This window comes from Lipotes vexillifer, unplaced genomic scaffold, assembly GCF_000442215.2.
Source record: "Lipotes vexillifer unplaced genomic scaffold, Lipotes_vexillifer_v1.1 scaffold955, whole genome shotgun sequence".
NCBI lineage: Eukaryota > Metazoa > Chordata > Mammalia > Artiodactyla > Lipotidae > Lipotes > Lipotes vexillifer.
Genome location: NW_006773208.1, coordinates 142,070 through 148,895, shown reverse-complemented (window position 1 = coordinate 148,895; position 6,826 = coordinate 142,070). Strand labels below are relative to the sequence as shown.

General features: G+C 39.5%; 1 pseudogene; it reads left to right on the top strand.

The window, feature by feature from the left end:
* The first annotated feature begins 873 nt into the window (after positions 1–873).
* LOC103071890 (centromere protein K-like) lies at positions 874–6,580 on the top strand (annotated as a pseudogene).
* The last annotated feature ends 246 nt before the right edge of the window (positions 6,581–6,826 follow it).

Here is a 6,826-nt window from a genome sequence, read left to right as displayed (position 1 = left end):
ACACTGAAATTTGAAGAAATAGTACTCTGATTTTTCTCAACTACTTAAAAATATAAAAACCAATTTTATTTCACAAGCCTTATACATACAAGGCAGAGGTCTGGATTTGGCTACAGGTTGTACTTTGCTGACCCTCAGTATAAATGAATACAGTTTGAATCAGTCCCAAATGTATCTCTATGATCCCATTCTTTCTGTTTCTCCAATTATCCTGTAGACTTATCCATATCTCACCAGAGAACAACATTGATAAAAATCCTTCAATGAATGCCATGTTCCCTCTGCTCTATGGGGCCCATACACATGTTAAATCCCAAACTTTTGCTCTCCCTTCTCTCTCCATATGTTTGTGAGACAGGTCTTTTGCTTTTTGGCAATGCCTCTGATGTGTTCAGTTTCCTTGTCTGTGAACTTCCATCAAATCCCTCTATTTCCAAACCATGGGCTTACCCCTAAGCCCCAACCCAATTATTGACTTTCCTAAGAATCTCTTCCTGATCACCCTCCAATAGGCTCCTAAACACCAGGCACTTAGCTCACTGTCCTCTCGTAGACAGCAGGTTGTCTGATTGTTTGCCCTGTCTCTTTTCCAAACTAGGTCCCCACAAGAGTCATAGCTGTTTTGCCAACAATTCCACAAATGGGCTGACAAAAAGTAAACGTTCAATCAACATTACGGAATCAATGACTCTCACAGCTGGGAGGCACAGTATAATTAACAAAGAAGACTGAAATAAGCTAGAAACCATTTAGTATATCTGGCATCATTGCTAGTATAGACAGGAGCTTAGTAGAGGAGGGCCAACAGGCAAAACTAAAAAACAGAAGCAGTGGCTCCGTGGTGGTAAGTGATGGGCTGAGGAGAGTGCCATAATGGTTGCTACTTGCCACTGGGGCTGCCTGGCAGTTCACAGGATATGGAGCCGCAGCCCTGAAGGAGACCCCTTAATGCTGGTAAGATAGGAAGGGGGCAGGGCACAACCTTTAAAAGAATGATAGCCATTGAGGACATGACATAAACTGGTTAGAACCAACTAGGTCAAAGATGGTGGGTGATTGACTTCCACTAGACCTTGAGTCTCAGTATATGCTCATTGTAATATATCAGCTAAAGGACACACCCACAGGCACCAAGACAGTTCTGAGGCCAATGACTATAAAAGGCCAAAACACAGGTGGTAGCCCAATTCCTAGAAATCCCCGCCTCTTCCCCAAAATAGTTGGAATAATCCTCCCATTCATTAGCCTATGAAATTACCCACCCCTGTAAAAACTGACAACCCTGTATCCTAGTGCCTCTCCCCTTCTGAGATGGCCCACACTCTATGGAGTATGTATCTCCCTAAATAAACCTTCTTTCGCCTTACTATTGCTCGCTCTTGAATTCTTTCCTGTGTGAAGCCAAGAACCCACACTCAGTGGCTATCCCAGGGACTTGGATGTGACCTGGGATGTTACCATTCTCTCTGGCCCCACTTTCTTTCCTGCAACACTTGGGAACTGGATACCTGTGATACTGCAACTTAGAATAAGAAATATATATTTGGTCCCTCTTTCTGGCACAGAGCTCCTAAAACCCTTGGAATTTCTGGTGCTGAGATTGAAAAAGCTGTCTTTTGTTATGTTAATACGGTGACTTTGGAAGGTAGGGAAGGGTGAGGGCTGGCTTGGTTGCCAAGATAACCAACTGATAAGAGAGCTGGAACTTTCAGTCCCATCCCCAGACCTCTGAGGAGGGGAGAGGGGCTGAAATTAAAATCAATCTCCAGTGGCCAATGATTTAATCAACCATGCCTATATAATGAAGACTCCATAAAAAAACAAAAGGATGGGGTTTCTAAAACTTCCAGGTTTGTGAACTAGAACACTTCCATTCGCCACAGTGCTGGACCCAAACTCCATGGGGACAGAAGTTCCTTTGTTCAGGACCTTACTCTAGGTATCTGTTCCTACCGCTGCTGATTCCCAACTTTTAATATCCTTTGTAATAAACTGATAATCTAGTGAGTAAATTGGTTTTCTAAGTCTTGTGAGCCATTCTAGCAAATTAATTGAACCCAAGGAGGGGATCGAAGGAACCTCTGATTTTTAGCCAGTTGATCAGAGACTCAGGTGACAACCTAAACTTGTGATTGATATCTGAAGCAGAAGGGGGCAGTTTTGTGGGACTGAGTCCTTAACCTGTGGAATCTGATGCTATCGCTGGATAGATAATGTCAGAATTGAGTTGAATTGCAGGACACCTAGAGAATTGCTTGGTGGTGTGGGGGAAAACTTCCCACATGCTGGAATTGGGAATTACCCAAAGTCCAGCCAAGCCTGAAGTGCCACTCTTATCTAGCTCCTGCACCAATGACAGCTCCAAAAACCCACCTGTTAGTTGGGAAAGACAAAGTGGTAGGGAACTGAGGAAACTGATTAACTTGAGGGCTTCCCTTCAAGTACTCCTTTATTCTCTAGCACATTCTCTGAATAGAGTAATAAGGAAACTCATGCACAGATAGTATAAGGCAGGGGTCCCCAATCCCTGGGCTGTGGACTGGTACCGGTCCATGGCGTGTTAGGAACTGGGCCACACAGCAGGACGAGAGTGGCGGGTGAGCCAGCGAAGCTTCATCTGCTGCTCCCCATCTCTCGCATTACCACCTGAACCATCCTCCCCACCACCCCGGTCTGTGGAGTAACTGTCTTCCATGAAACCAGTCCCTGGTGCCAAAATGTTGGGGACCACTGGTTTAAGGGATTGCCCAAGGTCCCAAAACTTTTAAAATTATCATAAGGCTAAGAAAATCATAAGCGGGAATCACTGAATCAGCAAGATACAGACTGTACTACAGATGTGGAAGACACTAGAGATGCTGAAGAAGAACTTACCAAAGAAGGTGAAGAAATATGAAATGATGTGGAAGAATGTCAGAATAAAACATTGCTTGCTAGAACTGAGACATTCACTGATTCAAATGCTCAGTTATCATTAATTATGTCAGTGAAATGTTTGACCACCACTGGAATTAGTCAATGGAAGAAAAAAACTCATAAATTAATCCCACTGAATGAAGATGTTCTGGTAACATTAGGAAAAGAAGAGTTCCAAAAATTAAGACATGATCTACAAATGGTACTGTCTAGAATGGTAATGTCAAAGAATGAAAAGATAAAGAAAAAATAGTGGCTGGATGAACAGCAACAGATACTGGAATCTCTTAATATAGTAAACAATGAAACATCACATAGTGACATTTTTTTCTGAATTGAGAACCTTTAATAAGCTGAAAACAAAAATGCTTAATATAAAAGAATTAAGGGTGTGGAGAAAAGGGAACCCTCTCACACTGTTGGTGGGAATGTAAATTGATAGAGCCACTATGGAGAACAGTATGGAGGTTCCTTAAAAAACTAAAAATAGAACTATCATATGACCCAGCAATCCCACTACTGGGCATATACCCAGAGAAAACCATAATTCAAAACGAGTCATGTATCACAATGTTCACTGCAGTACTATTTACAATAGCCAGGACATGGAAGCAACCTAAGTGTCCATCCACAGATGAATGGGTAAAGAAGATGTGGCACATATATGCAATGGAATATTACTCAGCCATAAAAAGAAACGAAACTGAGATATTTGTAGTGAGGTGGATGGATCTAGAGTCATCATACAGAGTAAAGTAAGTCAGAAAGAGAAAAAAGATACCGTATATATATATATAGAATCTTTAAACACATATACACATATATATAGAATCTTTAAACACATATATATAGAATCTTTAAAAAAAAAAAGGTTTTGATGAACCTAGGGCAGGACAGGAATAAAGATGCAGACGTAGAGAATGGACTTGAGGACACGGGGAGGGGTAACAGTAAGCTGGGATGAAGTGAGAGAGTAGCACTGACATATATACACTACCAAGTGTAAAATAGATAGCTAGTGGGAAGCAGCCGCATAGCACAGGGAAATCAGCTCAGTGCTTTGTGACCACCTAGAGGGGTGGGATAGGGAGGGTGGTAGGGAGACACAAGAGGGAGGGGATATTGGGATATATGTATATATATAGCTGATTCACTTTATTATACAGCAGAAACTAACACAACATTGTAAAGCAATTATACTTCAATAAAGATGTTTAAAAAAAAAGAATTTAAGGAGAAACTCTTGATTACCTTGGGTGAGTTCTGAGAAGACCATTTTCCTGTAACTGATAGAAAATTGAAAAATAAAAACATTGTCTATTCTTGCCTCCTTTGTTGTAGATTAATTGAGCATAAGCACCTGGGTTTAGTTCTGGGCTTTCTATTCTGTTCCATTGACCTATGTGTCTGTTTTTAACGCCAGTACCATACCATTTTGATTACCGTAGCTTTGTGCGTAGCCTGAAGTCAGGGAGCCTGATTCTTCCAAAAGTGTCCTTTCTCAAGATTGTTTTGGCTATTTGGGGTCTTTTGTGTTTCCATATAAATTTTTAAATTATTTGTTCTAGTTCTGTGAAAAATATTCATGGCATTTTTTTTTTTTTTTTTTTTTTGAGGTACGTGGGCCTCTCACTGTTGTGGCCTCTCCCATTGCGGAGCACAGGCTCTGGATGCTCAGGCTCAGCGGCCATGACTCACAGGCTCAGCTGCTCCGTGGCATGTGGGATCTTCCTGGACAGGGACACAAACCCATGTCCCCTACATTGGCAGGCGGACTCTCAACCACTGCGCCACCAGGGAAGCCCCCATGGCATTTTTTAAAAAATATTTATTAATTTATTTCTTCGGCTATGCCAGGCCTTAGTTGCAGCAGGAAGAATCTTCACTGTGGCGTGCTGAATTCTTAGTTGTGGCATGCAGGATCATTTTAGTTGCAGCCTGTAGGCCCTTAATTGTGGCACGTGGGATCTAGTTCCCTGACCAGGGATCGAACCTGGGCCCCCTGCATTGAAAGCACAGAGTCTTAACTGCTGGACCACCAAGGAAGTCCCACCCATGGTATTTTGATAGAGATTTCATTGAATCTGTAGATTTCCTTGGGTAATATGGTCATTTTAACAATATTGATTCTTCCAGTCCAATCACACAGTATATCTTTCCATCTGTTTGTGTTGTCTTCAATTTCTTTCATCAGTGTCTTATAGTTTTCCAAGTACAGGTATTTTGATCCCTTAGGTAGGCTTATTTTTAGGTATTTTATTCTTTTTGATGTGATGGTAAATGGGATTGCTTCCTTAATTTCTCCTTCTGATTAAAAAATGGGCAGAAGACCTGAATAGACATTTTTCCAAAGAGGACATACAGATGGCCAACAGGCACATGAAGATACTCAACATGGCTAATCATTAGGGAAATGCAAGTTAAAAGTACAATGAGGTATCACCTCATATCTGTCAGAATGGCTATCATCAAAAATAGCACAAATAAGGGAGTTCCCTGGTGGCCTACTGGTTAGGATTTGGAACTTTCACTGCAGAGGTCTGGGTTCAATCCCTTGTTGGGGAACCATCCTGCATGCCATGTGGTGCAGCCAAAATACAAAAAAAAAAAAAACAAAAAAACCCCACAAATAATAAATGTTAGCCAGGACTTGAAAAAGAAAACCCTCATACAATGCCAGTATGAATGTAAATTGGTACAGCCACTGTGAAAAACAGTTTGGAGGTTTCTCAAAAAAAACTAAAAATAGTACTAACATATGTCCCAGCAATTCCACTCTGGGGTATATATCCATAAAAAACAAAAACACTAATTAAAAAAGATACATGTACCGCAATGTTCATAGCAGCATTACTTAAAACAGTCAAGATATGGAAGCAACCTAAGTGTCCATCAACAAATGAATGGATAAAGAGGCTGAGTAACATTCCATTGTATGTATATATGGAACATATATTTTGTTCCATATATACAGGGACAAGAACAAAAATTTGCCATTTGCAGCAACATGGATAGACATGGAAGGTATTATGATAAGTGAAATAAGTCAGAGAAAGACAAATACTGTATCACTTATATGTGGAACCTAAAAATACAATAAGTTAGTGAATATAACAACAACAAAAAAAGCAACAGACTCACAGCTATACAGAACAAACTAGTGGTTACCAGTGGGGAGAATGAAGGGCGGAGGGGCAAGATAGGGGTATCAGATTAAGAGGCACAAACTATTATTGATAAAATGAGCTACAAGGATATATTGCACAACACAGGGAATACAGACAATATTTTATAACGATAAATAAGGCATAAAATTTAAAAACTGTGAATCATTATATTGTACACCTGTAACATACAGTTTTATACAGCAAATATACTTCAAAAATTTTTTTGAAAATAAATTAATTAAAAAGAAATTTTAAAATGATAACAAAAATATGGAGGAAAAAAGAAAAACATTAAAAAATCAACTGCATAACTGATAGCATTACATGAAATGTTAGAGATTCATATAAATAGATTTTTTGATGCCCCACATGATCCATATGTCAAAATTAGTGATTACTTTTGGCCACCTTATAATGAACTGCTATTACTTAAAGGAATTGCCTTGAGACATCTAGAAGATTCAATCCAAATAAGATTAGAATTCTTCTATGAGTAAAAGGGTGGTCTTTTTTTCCCACACAGTACTTAAAGAATCCTTTTTGTTATTCAAAGATAACAGAAACACTGAAGACTACTTGAATGGAGAACATAAAATCAAAGCACTTAGTCCATCTTTCTTTTATTCTTAAAATGGCATATGCTGCAATCTTATTCATTTTAATATAGTCTTCTTTAATTCAAGTCAGTGCTTTAGTGTTTTAAACTATATGAACAAGAATGCAAGCAAAAAATATTCTAGACC